This window comes from Leopardus geoffroyi, chromosome B3 (assembly GCF_018350155.1).
Source record: "Leopardus geoffroyi isolate Oge1 chromosome B3, O.geoffroyi_Oge1_pat1.0, whole genome shotgun sequence".
Classification (NCBI taxonomy): Eukaryota; Metazoa; Chordata; class Mammalia; order Carnivora; family Felidae; genus Leopardus; species Leopardus geoffroyi.
This window is the reverse complement of record NC_059337.1, coordinates 114,865,527-114,883,326: the sequence shown is the minus strand read 5'-3', so window position 1 is coordinate 114,883,326 and position 17,800 is coordinate 114,865,527. Positions and strand designations below refer to the sequence as shown.

At 52.6% G+C, this 17,800-nt stretch overlaps 1 protein-coding gene across 3 annotated transcripts in view; it reads left to right on the top strand.

Moving 5' to 3' along the window:
* ACTN1 (actinin alpha 1) overlaps positions 1–17,800 on the top strand; it is a 100,912-nt gene that overhangs the window by 1,511 nt on the left and 81,601 nt on the right. The gene's annotated exons all lie outside the window — the stretch shown is intronic.

Sequence of the window (17,800 nt, the reverse complement as noted above, 5' to 3'; positions counted from 1 at the left end):
ATGGGGGGGACAGGATGGCGCGTCCCTTTGGATAGTGCGGTTAGGGCTGGGCTTGAGGGAGAACGCTCATGTCCAAAAATGGTAACATTCATTCCCTTTTTTAAACTTAAAAGGGGGGGAGTTTAGGGAGCCGACTGAAGTTTTTTTTTTTTCAGCCAAAGGCATCCTGTATTAGCTCACTCAGGAATCCTAAGCCCTGAATCGGCGCCCTTTTTACTCACTTCATCAGACAAGCAGAGGTAATTTAAAACACACGCACAAAGGGCTTCCTCAAAGCCCGGCGACCTGAGACCCAGGCCGAGGCTTCTGCTGGGCCCAACCCTATAGGGCAACGGCAGAAGGTCCCCGGCTTCCAGCTGACTTATTTGCAGTGTGGCAGTTGCTTAAACACCCCTCCCCCTCTTCCTGTTGGCCCCCCAGGGGGAGCTGCGGGGAGAGGCTGTGACAGCCCCCCACTCTGGGGGCTTATTTCCTGGGGCATTTGGGCTGTTGGTGGAGCTGAGAAATGGAGTGGTAATTTGGAGATTATCAAGAGGCCAAGGCAGGGGGCCCTTTTTAAATTTCAGGGTGAGGCCTTCATGAGACTAGATTTTAAATTGGACAGGAGGCGGAGGGATTAGGGGGGTGGATGTCTTGGGATCTTCCATGGGAGTAGAAGAGACATTCCTGTTTACTGAGCACCTACTGTATGCCTAGTTGGGGCAGGAGTGACAGGACTGTGGGATGAAGTTCCTGGGGGGCAGAAATTCCTGTCTCCTCAGCGTTGCCACTGGACCTGCTCACAGTATTCTGTGGTATCGAATGAATGAATACATTAGATATAGTTGGGGAGGAAAATTGTATTGTTTCTATTTGTCTGTGTGTATGTATACACATATAGACTCACAAACCCCTGATCAGGGTGGTGGGGGTGTGCACCAGGCCTCTGGGTAGCCAGGTGGGATCAGGGTCATCTGGGAAATGTGGTTATCTGGAGAGCAGACTCAACAGTTCTAAGAGCTGGCTCTGGCTGATGTGAGCCTGGCACACCTGAGGTTGAGGAAATGAGGGGCAGAGGGAGAAGTGACCAGACCCGAGGCCCAAATGGTGCATGATGGGACTGGAGTGCAGCCATGTCAGGGGCAGGAAGCTTCCCCTCACTTGTCCCTTGGTGGCAAGGAAGGCAGGAAAGCTGGGCTTGGCATCCAGAGCCTACAAGGATCTCTGGACCAAGGGGAGTCAACCCGTGCTTTGGTGGGTTGATGGGGTGGGGGTCGGGGGGGCGTGGCACAAGCTCCGGGCCTCACTTTGAAAATCCAAGGGTTTTTTTTTTTGGCCTGCCATTGATTCTGTTACCTTGCATGGGCCTCGGTGAACTTGTCTGAAAATTTCACCTCGTTTTCAGCGGGGTGGTAGGTATATAAGGAAGTGGTATTAGGTGTGGGGGGATCGGATCTGAAGTAACTGGCTGCTTTTGACAGCCTCCCTGCTGATCGTGGGAGGTCAGAGTTGAGTGGGATCAGAGCAGACGGGTGGACAGAGGAGGCTGACCATTGCAGATGGAGGCAGCAGAGTGAGTGTATGTGGGTGGGTGGGTGGGAGGACCCAGTGCGGTAGGATACGAAGGCCTCTGGGTGGGAGGCAGAAGGCCCTGTTTTTAGCCCTGGTGTGTTCACAACAAGAGAGACTTTGGTCCAGTTGTTTCCCTTCTCTGAGCTTTTATTAGACTGTTCAACACATAACTTTGAGCAGCTACTCTGTCAGGCCCAGTTCCAAGGGCTGAGGATAGAGCACTGAATGGTACAGACAGGTGCTTCCGATCTGTTTCCTCCTCGGTAAACGGGCCACATTCCCGTCCTGCCCTGCCCTGCCCTGCCCTGCCGATCCCCAGGGCTCTTACGGGCATCAGATTAAGTGATGTGGTAGGAAGCACTTCCTTGGTGAATGGTTAGGCCTGATGCAGATGCAGGTAGAAGTCTGTGCAGGCAGGAGGCATGACTCAAAAACCTGCATTGGTTGGCCGTGGCTTGTCCCTTCTTCAAAGAATGCTTTCTTGCAGCGTTCCTTGGGCTTGACTCCCTGCCTCCAGACATAAAAATGCAGTGGATTAGGGAGTTTGCTGGCTTTCACAATCTTCCTGACCTTTGAGGCTGAGCTCTAAAGCCACCTTTTAGAAGGTAGCAGGTCTGAACGCCCATCTTTTCGAGATGACCATAGCCCCCAGTTTTTTCCCTCACCCACACCCTCATGCGAGGCCTGCTGGATGCCAGGCAAGCTGGAAAGAGCATGGACTTTGAGTAGCATCCTGGCTCTACACTTTCAGGCTTGTGACCTTGGGCAAGTTACTGTAACCTCTCAGCCTCTGATTCCTTATTCATAAAAAGGAGCTAATACCCCCACCTGCTGGGTTGACGAAGATTTGTAAAATGGCAGCTTTTGGTTGTTAAATTTTATTTTCTCTCTTAAATCTTGGAGGCTCTGGTTTAATGTGGATTTCCACAGGTGCCAGTCCTGGTTTTGTTTTTTTTTTTTAACATATGTAACTTAATCAATATTTGTTGAGCTAATGGTGTTGAAACAGAGAGGCATTCACCTGGCAGGTAAATGAAGGTGGTTGTAAATAGTTCCTGCTCCGGAGTCTGTACCCACATCATTCCAGCTCACAGGAATATGTACCACCTTGTTTTTTGTTTTGTTTTTTTTTTACATGTTTTTTCAGTGTGTATTATTTTTGAGAGAGAGAGAATAAGCAGGGGCAGAATGAGAGGGAGACACAGAACTGGAAGCAGGCTCCAGGCTCTGAGCTGTCAGCACAGAGCGCAACGCAGGGCTCGAACTCACAGACCGCGAGATCGTGACCTGAGCTGAAGTCGGCCGCCAAACCGACTGAGCCACCCAGGTGGCCCTGTACCACCTTGTTTGTACTCACTGCTGGTCTGCAGGACCATCACAGGAGCTAGCCAAGGCCACTGATGAAGGTGGAGGCCTGCAGAGAGGGGAGGCCTGTTTTGGAGGGGTTTACATGGGGAGGAACAGGACATCCACCTGCCTTGGAGGTTAGGACTGCAAAAACCAAACTGATGCCTGGTGGAAGTAAAATGTCCAGGAGGAGAGAATTGGCTCTCGTTCCCATCCTCCTACCCCTCACTCTTGTGCTCTCCTGCCTGCTTCACTCCGTGCCCGTGGCCATGGGCCCAGCGCTCAGCCTGTCCTGTTCTCTGCTGAATCCCTAGTGCCTCCTGCGGGGTTAGGCCTGTAGGTGGTCAAGAAATAACACTGAATAAATAATTGGCCTCATCCTGGGGCTGTATCTAGACATGCTCTGGGCACACTGGGTTCAAATCTCAGCCCCTCCACTGACTACCTATGTGATCCTCGGGGGATCACTTACCTGCTCTGTGCCTGATGATGCCAATGGGGAAATGAGTCTAATAATCGCTCCTGCCTGATTTAGTTGAGTGGAGGTTTAAACCAAGTAATGTGTGTAGGGAATTTAATACAGCACCTGACAGCGCGTGCTCAATAAAAATGCATGTTAAGGGGCGCCTGGGTGGCGCAGTCGGTTAAGCGTCCGACTTCAGCCAGGTCACGATCTCGCGGTCCGTGAGTTCGAGCCCCGCGTCAGGCTCTGGGCTGATGGCTCAGAGCCTGGACCCTGTTTCCAATTCTGTGTCTCCCTCTCTCTCTGCCCCTCCCCCGTTCATGCTCTGTCTCTCTCTGTCCCAAAAATAAATAAAAAAATTAAAAAAAAAAAATGCATGTTAACTATTTTGAGGAGCCAGAGTTTCTGTGGCTTTTACCCTGTATTCTTTGAGATGAGGTGTAGTATATAAACCCATCTTAGAAGGAGCCCACTCCTAGTTGGCTAGGAGTGTATGGAGTTGTGTTCTCCTTGACCTTGGACCCTGACGTCATCTCTGGCTCATTCGGTGTCACTTGACCCTTCTGATTGCTCAGTCCTTTCACTATAGAATGGTGTAGAATCCCTTGCTTACCCTTTGCCTACATTTTGGGTATCCAGGAGAAACAAATGAATGTGATGTGCTCAAAAGCTTTGTAAGTTGGTCACAGTACAGGTAAAATGACCTCAAAGTATGAGTGTCTTCTCAAGGAGACAGCCTGGGGGCCCCTGGGTGGCTCAGTCGGTTAAGCGACTGACTCTTGATTTCAGCTCAGGTGATGATCTCACGTTTCATGAGTTTGAGCCCGGAGTTGGGCTCTGTGCTGACAGCGTGGAGGGCCTGCTTGGGGTTCTCTCTCTCCCTCTCTCTGCCCCTCCCTGGCTCACGCTTGCTGTCTCTCTCAAAATAAATAGGTAAACTTAAAAAATACACTAAACTAAAATAAAGGAAATACACTAAACTAAAATAAAGCCTAGAGTGTCTTCAGGCCCTACAGTCAAATAGCTGAGGGCATTCTTTAGGCCCTGCCCAAACCTCCCGGTAGCCTACCAGCCCTGCTTTGCCCCAGGGAGCTGTCTCTGGCTGCCACCCAGCCTACCCTGGGACAGATGTGAGAAGGCCTGGAGCTTCCTGAGAACCAGCTTGTCCAGTTTTGAGGAATGATGAGATCTCCAGGAGCCGTTGGTCACTGGAGATGGGCTTGTAGGAGTGACAGGCTAGCAGGCTCCTCCAAGGTCCCTGGTCACCAGCCTTTTCAAACGAAAAAGGAGCAAACTTGTTTCCTGAAGCTCCTTTCTTGAGAAGGGGCTGCTAAGGCTGTGCTCCGTGGAGTGGGGGTGGGGTGGGAGGAGGCCTGGGCCCCCGGGCCCTTCCTTGTGGGGCGGTTTTAAGTGTGAAGAGGTCAAACCAAAGGGGTGTCTTGTAGTTTGTTGTTTGTGGTTGGGATTTGGGTCTCCCCTTTCCTTCTCCAGGAAGGCCTGGGGCTGGGCGCCTGGCCAGTGGCCACAAACCGTAAGCCTGGCTTGAGGACTTGTCACACAAGACCCGGTGCCTCCTGTGGGTCTGGAACCAGGGCGGGGCGGCCCAAGTCTGAGACATGAGATCTGCTGCTGGGTGTCTCTAGAGAAGAGCTGATGTCTCTGCTCGTCTACCTTCTAGTCCCTTCTTAGTGTGAGAACATCAGTAATTTCTCTTGGTAGACTCAGTCAGTGAGCATTGGTTGAATCCCTGTTGGGTATCCGATGCTCCACCCACCTGGGGTCGTGGAAAACCCACGGTTTAGATGGAGAGGGAACTGGAAAGGTAGAAATCACACCGGGCAGTGCTACAAATGGCCAGAGATGTGGTGTTGGTCTCTGTGGGGCAGGAACCAGCACTGCTGCCTGGGCTGATGGCATTTGAGTTGCATCTAGGACAGGCAGGATTCGAAGGTGCTGCTGGGAAGCCTCCCCTTTCCTGACATCTGGGCTGTGTGTGTGTGTGTGTGTGTGCGCGTGTGTGTGTGTGTGTGTGTGTGTGTGTAAAGGAGGGTAGGGCAGTAGGAGAAAGGAGAAGGCTGGAAGGGCAGACCAGAGGGCAATGATGTGTAAGCTGCTGCAGGCTAGAGAACACCCCCTCCCATTGTTCTCATTCTTTGTCCTTCTTTCCCGGTCAGCTTTGTCCCTCCCAGAGCTGAACTCTCACCTTTCTGAGAGGCCAGTCTCTTTGTACAGCTCGAGAGCCCCACACCTGTGCAGGTGTTGTTGGGACTGTCCCAGCCAGTTAACCCCACCTGAGCTGCCCCAACGTGTAACCTACCCAAGCTTTTTCTAGGACGGGATGTGCAGCCAAGGGGCTGTGGTCTCAGGGCACCTTCCCCACCGCCCTACTTTTCTCCCCTTTGTGTTTGCTCCTTGGGCACACAGCTCTGCAAGGGCCCAGGGAGCTGGGCTCAGTTACTCACCAATGACCCTGGAGAGGTCCTGGAGCCCACCAGCTGGTTTAGACAGTTTAGTCTGTAGCTCCCCAAAGGGGTCATGGCTGAGTTCCTTAGTCCTGGCCACTCTGGGTCAGCCTGATTGGACTCCTTTTTTTTTTTTTTTCTTAAAGATTTTATTTTTAAATAATCTCTGTACCCAATGTGGGGCTTGAACTCACAACCCTGAGATTAAGAGTCATATGCTCCACTGACTGAGCCAGCCAGGCGCCCCCTGATTGGACTCCTGATTCAGCCCAGGGTTTTGTTTCACTGCTGAGGCACCGGTGTCCTCCTAAGCACCACTACCTGCCCAAACCTGGCCCTGATGGAGGCTCAGGGGACCTTGGGAGCGGTGGGGGCAGGAGACCCAGCAAACCAGGGCTCAGAGTCACCCTGGAAGCCCACCTTCCTTTTTTTTTTTTTAAATAGATTTTTTAAAAGTAATCTCTATACCCAGCATGGGGTTCGAACTCACAACCCTGAGATCAAGCGTTGCATGTTCCACCAGCTGAGCCAGCCACCTTCCTCTGAACCATCAAGTTTTCTCACTGGGTCCCAGGTTAGGCATCAAGTCCCAGCTCCCAGAAGCCTTCCTTCTCAGTGGGTAGGGGGTACATTTACAGAGAGGGCTAGTTAGATGCTGTCTTCTCTGCCTTGCCTAGCCCCTGCTCCCATGTCCTGGCTGGGGATTATCTGGCAGATTCTCAACACAGTGGGCCCCTTAGGTCTGGTGTAGTGATGCCCAGAGCCACCTAGGCAATAGTCATGACTCCAGCCTACCCACTCTGGGTGCCGCATTCAGCCCTCCCAGACAAATAAGCAAAACTGATGGCGGTCCCCAATAGCCTGGGTACAGTCATCTTCCCGGGGACCGGAGCTGGGAGCAGAACTGTACTTAAAAAGAAAAAAATTCTTTTTCTCATGATCTCCATAGTGGCTCACCTTTTCTGAGCACAGGCTAAGTATCGGGCACTGTGTCAGGGACTCTGTGTTGTGTTAGCATGTCTAGTCCTGTGAGGTGGGCACTTTATCCACATTTTACGGATGAGGGAGCTGGCTCAGAGCAGCTGCATAACTTCCAAGATCACAGAGCCCGTGAGAGGTGGGCAGTGTGGCTCCGGCATTTCCCTCCTCACCACTTTGCTGCTTATAAAAGAGAGAGATGCTTGCGTGTCTGGAACACTGACCAGAGAAGACATATGCAAAAAACAAAACCCAGTGATGAAAACATTCTGGAATTAGATAGTGGTGATGGTGGCACAGCCTTGTGAATACACTAAAAACTATATACTAAGTAAACTAAAACTTCCTCTAAATATGTATACACTAAAATATATGTAAATATAATCTAAATGTATCTAAATAAACTAAAACCCACTCAAACGGATGACTTTTATGGTATAATTCCATCTTAATTTAAAAATTTAATTTAAAAAGCCCCAGAAAATGCTAAGTAATACAGAGAAGAAAATGACAATTACCTGTCCTCCCACCTCCGAAGCTAAGGGACCTCACGGGAGCTTCTGGTGCTCTCTGCCTCCTTGTCCCTCTTCCTCATTCGTGTCTGTCCACCTGTTCTCTCCTGCTGACCGTTTACTCTAAGGTCGGGGATCCAGGTTCATGGTGCGTGAGTGGGAGAGCCGCCGAAGAGGTAACTAATCAAGAGGGCAGCTTTCATAAAAAGCTTGATGTGACCCTGTGCTTGGAGACTGCTTAAGAATGGATCACAGATAAGCCCAGGCAAGTAGAAGGCTGGGGTGGGGAAGGAGGGGGTGGCTTTCCTCATTTCCCCCAGGTGGAGTCCCCACTGCACCTGCACCTATAGACCCTGTTGGTCTGGGAGTGCTTCTTACCTTCTCCCATTCCCAGGGTTAATGGGGTCCACGTGGGGCAGCTTTCCCCAGTCCCGAGAAGTGGGGGGGGGGGGGCGCGGTCCTCCCCCAGGAGGCAGCTGCACTGTGCTCAGGGTTGCCTAGCAATAGTGGGAAGAGGTGACTTAGCCCACTACAGAGGCGGGAAGAGAATTAAAAGCAGCTGGGGATGGAAATCCGGAGTAGGTGCAGAGGATGCTGTTACCCTGGAAACTGCCTGCTTGGTCCTTGGCTGTAGCGGGCTACTTTTGGGCTGGTGTCTGCTCTTTATTGAGAGGTTTTGGGGTCGTGTCCAGGCCTGTCATCTCTCACAATGGGGTGGGGGGGACCATAGAGAAGCCCCTGTTGCACGTGGCTTGTATGGTAGATGTGTTCTGTCGATGGGCCCCGTTTAACATTCACAACAGCCTTGTAAGGGATGTGGGATGCTCATACCTGATAGACGAAAATCCTGAGCTTGGAGACATAACATGCTCAATGACTGCAGAGCAAGAAGGGCCTGGGAATGAAGGTACCCTCGGTCCTTAAGGGGAACCTTACGTTTTGGTTTAAAGCATTGCCTGGGGCGCCTGGGTTGCTCAGTCGGTTGAGCAGCCGACTTCAGCTCAGGTCATGATCTCGCGGTCTGTGAGTTCGAGCCCCGCGTTGGGCTCTGTGCTGACAGCTCGGAGCCTGGAGCCTGCTTCGGATTCTATGTCTCCCTCTCTCTCTACTCATGCTCTGTCTCTCTCTGTCTCAGAAATAATAAAAACATTAAAAAAAATTAAAGCATTTCCCAAACCCATGATAGGAGATAATGTAAACACTGTCCACCTCCCAGAAAGGAAAGAGAAGGTGAGAGAAGGACGACTAGAAAGGAGATTAACTGTTTTGTACCAACCAACCAGTATTTGGTAAGAATGTTCCCCAAATAATAATAGTTCATACTGTTTGAGGGTTGCATGGTTTGGATTACCTCCATCTGTCAACCCTTTGAGGAAGGTACTGTTACTTTCCTTTTTGCAGACAGGGAAACTGAGACTCAGTGAGGTTAAGTGTCTTGCCCAAGATCAAACAGCTAGTAAGCCAGGTTATGCATGAACCCAGGCACACTGACCTTGGAACTCGACCCTTCACTAGAAACGGACAAACCTTTTGCTATTCCGTAGTTAATGTTTTGAGGGACAAGGCTTATATAAATGAAATCGTAAGGAACGATTAAAGGTGCTATATAATCAAGTACTCATTACATGATTCATGATGTTTTAAAAATAAACTCCACCCCCAATGTGGGGCTCAAACTCACGACCCTAAGAACAAGAGTCATGCGCTGTACCCACTGAGCCAGGCAGGCGCCCCATGATTCATGATTTTTAATATTTATGCTTTCACACGTGGTTTTCTCTTCGTTAATCATGATGAGCAAACTTGTCAGGCCTTCTCCCCATTTTGTAGACAGGGCAAATAAGGTTCAGAAAGGTTCAGTGACTTTACCAGGGTCTCCCCTGCAACCTGAATGGACGGGTAGAGTTGGTTTTGAATCCAGGTCTTTGACTGGAGGGTCTGTAGTCTAAGCCAGGTGAGCAGGACCTTTCTGAAGTTACTTTTCTCGGTTGAAAAGGTAGGGGAGCGTTCTAGTCGTATATCTACACATCTAAAGGATAACTGACGGGAATACACTCAGGTCCCCTGAACCTGGAGGGCCCTAGGTGTCCCTGGTGGCCCCTGACTCCAGCTTTTGGGGACTGGCTTCCCTGCTTTCAGACTCAACCATGTCCCTCCTCTGTTCCTTCAGCCTCACCTGTTCATCTTCCCTTTGTTTGGTCACCAGGGGAACAACAGGCTTTGAACCAGGTAGCTGAGGTGTTTGTTTTGCTTTTGAAAGCTTGTGCACATGGAACGTGAAGTTGGAGGTTCTTGTTTAAGCCTTGAGGCTGGTAAAAAGTTGGTGAGGGAAAGTTGGCGAGGCTTAGGTTGTTGGGAGTGAGCCGTTCTGGCTTTTCCGCGCTGTGGACCAGGCCACAGGACGGCACGGAGGGTAGGACAGTGTCCTTCCTGGCCCCCGGTGTTGAACCTTTCGTCTCAGGGTCTAAATCAGAGGCCCCGGGGGGTTCAGCTGATGGTGGAAAAGCGATCCTTGGGGGAAGGGAGCTTTTGACAAGCTGCCTCCTCGCTACCTTGTTTTTCCTGTTTCTTGGTGGTTGATACTATGGGGTTGTTCAGAGCCCAGTCACAGGCCTGTGATTTGAGGCCAGGCCGGGGCTTGCAGGGGAGCATTTTTATGGGCCCAAAGATTTATTTTTTAAAAGCCATCTGTAAAGCTGATTATAAACGGATGGGAACAGAATGGAGTGATGCTGAGCTCTATTTTCAGATCCTCTGTAGGTGAACCGACAGGAGGTGGGGGGGCACGTCAAGGTGGGTGGCCTGCTTCAGGCAGGTCTCCTCATGGAACTTGGCTTTGCATCTTGGAGGACAGGCCGCAAGCCTTGTGCTCGGGTGGGTGGGGGCTTGTTCCAGCCAGACTCTCTTTTCTCCTTGTGTCCAGCGTGGGAATGGCCACACAGCCTGTGGCTTGGGAACGGACGGAAGTGGGGCTTTTACTTCTTCTAAGTGCCAACACCAGGAAGTAGGGTCCCCGTCTGCCCCCCAGTGCAGCGTCTGCAGGGGGGCTGCAACTTTATGGAGGTTCTGAGGTCCCGACAGCAGTGTCTGTCCGGCTGTGTGAGCACGGCTGTGCGTGTCGGTGTGAGTGCAGGCACACGTGTGTGCCTCTTTGGCTCTGAGAAGCCCCCCTGTTGATTTTGGCCACTGATTTGACTTTGGCAGAGGAGTGACTCCCTTTCAAACGCCGCAGACATCCTCCAGATAATACATAATGGCACTTTCCAGTAGAGCTCCCCGTTTTTCGGAAAGGCCTTTCTTTCCAGGAACCCGAAGTGCTTTTCCAGGCTTGGCTCTGGGAACCAGGAGGAGGCGGCTCATGAATCCTGCATTCCCGGAGCAGGGGAAGCGGGGCCAGACCCCCGGTTTCCTGCCCTTTATCCTGGATCCTGGCTGGGACTGTCGGGAGGTCTCTTTGCTTGCATGAAGCCCGGAGGCCTCTTTTTAATTTAGATGTTTCCCCAAACTTTCCTCTCAGGTGAAAGCCACTTTGTTGTTGTGGTTGTTGTTTGTCTTAAGCTATAGTTAATTGAGAGGTTCATTCTATAATTAACTTTCAAAAAATTAAGGAGTGCCACTCTGGGGTTTCAGTTCAGTGGGCCTGTCTGGAGCTCCTCTACTAGGGGTGCTTGGCACAAGCATTAAGGCCACAGCGGGAGCAGGAGGGGGTCAGGCTCGGGACTGGCCCCTGATTACCTTTTCATGGAAGCCCCTGGTTCGGAAGGCCCCAGCTTAGGCCCAGGCCCAGGCCCAGGGAAAGCGGAGCTGAGCGCCCGCCCCCAGCACGTGCCAGCCCAGTTCTGTGCCGTGGGCCACGCACACTCTAAGTGTTTCCCAGATATTAATTCATTTAGTCTTTGCAACACCTTATGCGATGGCTTAGCTGGAGGTAACGAAATTTAGAAAGGTTTGCAAAGGCTCAGTTGGTTACAGCTGTTATTTCTAGGTTTTCTGCTTTGGAGGCCAGTTCACAAAGGCCTTATAGGCAGAGGTAGGGTTCCGGTGTTCATGTCCCCAATGCTGTTCCCTTCCTCACTGGAATTAACTGCTGTCCCGCATTTGGTGTTTTCTTTCCTCAACGTTGGTTTATACAGCTCCTGCCTGTGTAGTTGTCTGTATCTTTGTGCCTGTTTAAAACTACATAAATGGGGGCGCCTGGGTGGCTCAGTCGGTTGAGCGTCCGACTTCGGCTCAGGTCATGATCTCGCGGTCTGTGAGTTCAAGCCCCACATCGGGCTCTGTGCTGACAGCTTGGAGCCTGGAGCCTGCTTCGGATTCTGTGTCTCCTTCTTTTTCTGCCCCTCCCCAGCTCATTCTCTCTCTCTCTCTCTCTCTCTCTCTCTCTCTCTCTCTCTCTCCCTCTCCCCCTCCCCCTCTCCCCCTCAAAAATAAATAAACATTAAAAATTAAAAACAAAAAACCAACTACATAAATGGTGTCATACCCAACGTAGCAGCCTGCTCACATGCTGTTCTTTCTGCTCACACCGTTCCTGTGGCCTGGAGCTGTGGAGGTTGGCCTGGCTCCTCCCTGTTTTGTGGATGAGGCCCAGAGGGGCTGGGACTGCAGGGACTTGTCCGAGTTGCACAGTGGCTTACAGATGGCAGGTGGGACCGGAGGCTGCAGGTGGCTCTCTGTGTTATACCTGCTGCCATGAGCCCCCTCGGGGTTTGGAGACTCCCTGGTATTTGAGGAGGGAGGGCAGAAGCAGCCAGCCTCAGTTTCTTCTTTTCTTTCTTCCCACATGTGTTTTTGGCACCTGGCTCCCATTTCCTGCGGGGGGGGGGGGGGGGGGGGGGGGGGGACCTACACCCTTGCCCGCTGCCCTCTTCCTGGGGCTCCAAGAGTCAGCTTCTTAGGGGTTCACTGCTTTGCCAGTTTTTCTCCTCCCAGGATAGCAGTTGTGCTTTTATTGCTTCTTGATGAAGCAAATATGTAATGACAGAAAGCTACTGTGAATTTGGGAATGCTTCTAAATGAGTTTGCATTTTATGTCTCACAGTGGTATCTTGCAACATTTGGAAGTCAGTCGTTCTCTGCACATAGTGTTTTGGAAGAGGCAGAGGTGGGGAGCCACAGCTGAGCCCTTCTTGGCCGGGGCCAGGGGGCAGCCAGTGGGATTCCAGTTATGTCTCCCTGTCCATGCCTGGTTTCCTGGCTCTGGCCTTTTCTTCCTTCTCTGCTGGCTCTTGGCCGCTCAGCCCTTGCCTTGCTCACTTCGCGCCTGGGTAGAGGATGGGCAGGAGGGAGCTGGAAAGGACAGGCGAGTTGGCAGCCTCTTGGCAGTCCTCATCAGAGTCGCTTTGGGCATTGTGAAACTCTTGGCCCTGAGGACATTTGGAGGGTTCTCAGGGGATATCACTGATCTATGAATGACTTGGGGCTCCTTGGATGATTGGAGGTGGGTCTGGGGGTCTCGTGGGAGCCCCCCTAGTAGGGGGCTCCTGGAAGGCTATGCCACCGGGATCCAGACACATTCAGGCCACCTCATCTCAGAGCCTTGAAGCCTAGAAGGGTGGTTCTCAAACTTGACCGTGCATCAGAATCACCCAGAAGACTGCTTAAAATACAGATGCTGGACCCCATCCTCAGGGTTTATATAGGTCTGGGGTGGGGCCTGAGAATTTGTATTTTTAACAAGTGTGAGGGCACTGCAAAGCTACTTGCAAAGAAGATAGATACAGGCAAGGGAAAGCATTGGGGCTACTTTTGCAATCTGCCCTAGAGGTCTTTATGTAGATGGTGACTTTGCTGGTATTTAGTACCTAGTGCCTCCTCCCTCTTCCCCCCCCCCCACCCCAAATAAGGGGAAATTGTGTTCTTTCTCTGTGGGGGGCGGGGGGGCCTGGACCTGGGGTGGGAGATGTGCTCCTGTACCCTGCGAGGGCGACTCCTCAGGAGCCTCCTGCTGGCACACAGTAGGTGCTCACCAAATATTAGATATGCTGAGCGGTGACCGTGGGTGCCTTAGAGGGGGTGGGGCAGCCACAGTCCAGCCGGAAATGTCTGGCGGATGCTGAGGTGTTGGGTGGCGATAGTCCAAGGCACCAAGGGCCGCTTTGGTGATGGGGCTGAATTGAGGTCCCAGAGGGAGCCCAGGCTGGCCTCGCAGCCTCAGAAGTGTGCCCCGGAGTCCAGAGGAGGCCGGGGAAGCTGGCCTTATGCTTGAGCTGGGGTCCGAGCTCAGGATGACCTCAGCCCTGCCATGCTGCTCGACACCCCCTCCCAGGTGTCTGACCGAAGCAGGGTGGCCGGGAGCCAGCGCACCCACCCCACTCCCCGGCTCCCTGGCAGGCAGTCCAGCTGTGTGTTTTCTTCCTTTGGCCAGCGGCCCACTTCAGATTCCTCTCCTGAGGTACTGGCCATGCTGACATGTCCTTCTGTTCTCTGCCCTTGTTGGATTTGGCTATGGCCCCTACTTCAGAAACTTAGGGAGTTTCTGGTCCTCTTATGTGGGCTTGGGGACCTCAAAGGAAATAAAACCTTCCAGCCCCAGCACTGAGGGTTCTCTCTTCGGCGGTGGACGTCAGCAGCCTGCTGTCTTTAGCCACAGCAGCTGGGGGGGCATGGAACCAGACAGAACCTTCAGACCCCTCAGCTCCCCAGCATGTGGGGCCCAGCAGGACCCTGGTCCACCTGCCTCCTGCTCCCTTCCTGTTGGGACCCTGGTGGGTGGCATTTAGGAAAGGACTAGATATGGAAAAATTGTCCTCTTTGAACTATCAGTCCAGAGAGCTGCCTGGGAGGACCCTGTTCTGTCCCTTCGGAACAAGGACAGCAGTTGTGCCTCAGGTACCAGGGCTACAGGAGACCCGAGGTCTGTTTTTAGAGCTGCTTATGGCTGCTGTGTGATGCTGGATAAGCCACACCTGATCCTTACCTATAAAATGAGAGGACTGGGTTGGGGGGAGTGCGGTGTTGGAAATGCCTTGCCTGGATTAGCACATGGAGATGATCTCTAAGGTCTGGGGCCAACGCCAGCTTTCTGTGTTTCTGTCCCCTTGATGGGGGTTGCTCAGTAGAACCAAGTGCTTCTGGAGGTGATCTTGAGGTTGATTCCTGGGCTTCCCAGCCTGGCCCTGAAACTATTCTGCTCATACACGGACTCTTATCTTTAGGAGTCTTCTGTGTCCTCAGCTGTCAGGAATTTGTTCCTACCCTCTAGGGAGGCCGTGGGTGGGGCCCGGTGAATGAGCTTCCCTTACGGGATCCGGTGGTGCTCTGTGTCTTGGGATCTGCATGCACTCTCTTATTCTGGAAATGCCTGCTTAGGGTGTGGCCATGTGGGAAGCCAGGTGCCTGTGGAGGGTAGGCAGCCTTATTTGGGATTGGTGAAGGGTCTCTTAGCTCTGCCTTCTAGCCTGGGTGCTCCAGGTGTGGTCCTGGGGTGGGGAGAGTATCTGGGCCCACTGCAATGTGGGCTGCTCATCATCGAGCCGTCTTTGGTGTAGGCTTCTCTGGGTCACAGGATCTGTGTGAGGTAGGAGAGACTGCAGGCTGAGCGGAGCCAGGGAGCAAGGATTTCAGCCTGGAATCTGCCCAAGGGACTGGTGTCAATAGGCAGCCTTGTCTTCCACTTTGTTTACTCCCAGGACCCAGCTCTAGCCCTTCTTTCTTCTGGAGCAGTTTGAAGAAATCAAGTCACAGAATGCCAGAGCCCGAAGGGAACTATACCGTCACCTGGTCCTCCCCACTTAGATGAAGAGACTGAGGTCCACGATGGTGATCTGACTTGTCCAAGGATGCTCTGCCATGAGTTCATTCCTTGTGGGGCTGGTTTTGGTAAGGACTGTTTATTCCAGGCACATATAAACCCTCTTCTGAGGTCATACTTGTGGGTGGGCTCCAAACACCTGCTGACAGACAGGCAGTGTGAGCCTCTGTGCTCTGAAGGCAGATGGATGGAGCCGCTGGGGTTCTGGCTAGTGTGTGGGTGGTCGAGTTCAGGTGAGTTTCACACATGACGGCAGCTGTCCTCTGCCAGGTTGGAGGTGGTGAATGACAGGTGGGTCCTTTGCATGGCTGCCCTTGTACCCAGATGTTCCCGGGACTGGCTCCTGAGATTACAGCTGAGGAGGGGAGCGAGAAACGAGCCAAAGGGAGAGGTGCAGGTGGCGCTGGTGGCATGAGCGGTGCCGGTCCTCACCTTAACAGCTAACGCTTACTACGTGCCCAGCCCTGTGCTAATTCCGTAACGTGCATTATATCAGTCATCCTAACCGCAGCATGAGCGGTGCCGGTCCTCACATTAACAGCTAACGCTTACTACGTGCCCAGCCCTGTGCTAATTCCGTAACGTGCATTATATCAGTCATCCTAACCGCACTGTCAAGTGCAAGTACTATTTCATTTTCATCTCCACTTTGCAGAAGAAATGGAGCTTTGGTGAGATTAAACAGTTGGCCCCAAGCCACACAGCTCTTGAGTGGTGTTCCAGACTTTGAACTCAGGGCTGCCTGGCCAGAGCGCACGGTCCTCGCCAACTGCCCTGGCTGTCCCCTCCCTGCCAGGTTCCCTCTGCTCGGCAGCGAGCACCAGCTGTCTGCCCTGACTGCAGACCGGAAGCCCCTCACTAGAGATAGAACTGGGTCTCCACCCTCCTGGGGCCCCAAATACCTCTCTTCTGACACACACATTCCTGCACTTGCCTGTGGAACCCGGAAGTGGTCCGTTCATAAGAGCTGTGCCTGGGGCTGCTGTGCGATGCTGGACAAGCCACACCTGATCCTCACCTGTAAGATGAGGGGACTGCGTTCCAGGATGGTGGGCACGCTCTGTTGTAAATGCTGCGGGTTCTGGTCCCTGACACTGCAAGCCCCGGTGCCATGCCAAGCAGTGGAGGTGGGGCAGCTCAGGGCTAGATGGGGGCTGCTCCTTCACCTCTTCCTTTCTTCCCCGTGTCTCTTCTCTTTCCTTCTTGCCTTGCGTAGCACCCCAGGCACTGGCCACCCCCAAGGAGGGTCTTGGGAATGAGGCTGTACTGGGGAGGGGCAGATTTCCTCGCCCTCCTGGGAGCACGGGGGTGCTGGTCATGCCTTTCTTGGCCATGACAGGGTTGGGCCGGTTCTGTGGCTGTGGGGGTGTTCCAGGCTCCACCCTCTGACATAGTCACGGTGGTTGTAGGCCCTGTGCCAGCTGTTTGTTTGTTTCACATCACACTATTATTTCATCCTCAGAGCAAGGTAGGAGGCATTAGCTCTGTTTACAGGCGAGGGGCTCAAAACCCTGAGAAGTCAAATAACACGCTGAGGCTGGCATACTGCAGGCTGAGATCCGCACCCAGGTCTGTGGGGGCTCAAGTTCTCCTACCACCTAATGCCCAGGGTGAGCAGAAATTGACAGCTGGCTGAAAAAGACAAAAGCCCTGAACAGCAAGGACACAGTGCTCAGCCGGGCTATAGCACCCTGGGTGTGGGCAGGCTGGGGGTGATGAAGGGGCATTGCTGGCTTCCTCTGAGAGAAGAGGCCAGATGGAAAGCATTTGCAGGCTCGTGGGCACCGTTCACCCATTAGGCTGTGGCTGCGGCATTGCTCGGAAAAGCTCAGGCAGACGAACATAATGGTGCAAAGACAATTGGAGCCAGTCTGTGCCTGTCTCTTGAATCTGGCTTTGCCTCTCTGATTCCTTCTTTGCATTTCAAGCTCCACTGTCACCTCTGCCTGTTAATAGGCCGTGGGGGCCTGGTGAATAATACTAATACAGGAGTCATACGAAGCAGCTCTTCTAATGCTGCGTGCCTGGCACCGTGCTTAGCTTTTTGCATCTAAGCACCGGGATGCAAATTTCCCATGCACTGACCCATGAGATCCTCACAACAATCCCGTGAGGCGGGCACCATGTCCCCATTTTACAGATGGGGAAACCGAGACCCAGAGAGGTCTAGTAATTTACCCAGCGTCCTGCAGCTGGTAAGTGGCAGGGCTAGGATCTGAATCCTGGGATTTCCAGTCACTAGAACCATGATTCCCTTAAGTCAGGGATGTCTGTGTGGCCTTTATTTCTATCTCCGAAGCCGGTCTCGCACCTGATACTAAGAGGGCTTTAGGAGAAGTTGTAATGACAGAATGAAGGGTGTTTGGATCCTGCCCTTTGAGGGGAAAGCTGTCTTTTGCAGGCTTCCTGGGGTCTTGTGAGATCTGCAGCAGCTCTGAGGCCCACCCTTGGTGCCCTGTGGCCACTTTCTGAATGGGGGGCTGCCCCAGTACAGGGGGAGACCCTGTAGGTGGAGGAGGCAGGGCTGGGGAGACAAGCCCAGGGGACACAGTTCCCAAAGCCCCTTATCGGTCTTCTTCCCTCCGGGAGATCAGCATCGTCTTGTCACAAGTGTGGTTAGATGTTAATTTTCAGGGAGGGTAAAGATAGTAAGTAATTTAGAATTAAAAAAAAAAAAAAAGTTTATTGATTTTCGAGAGAAAGAGAGCCAGTGCAAGCAAGTGGGGGAGGGGCA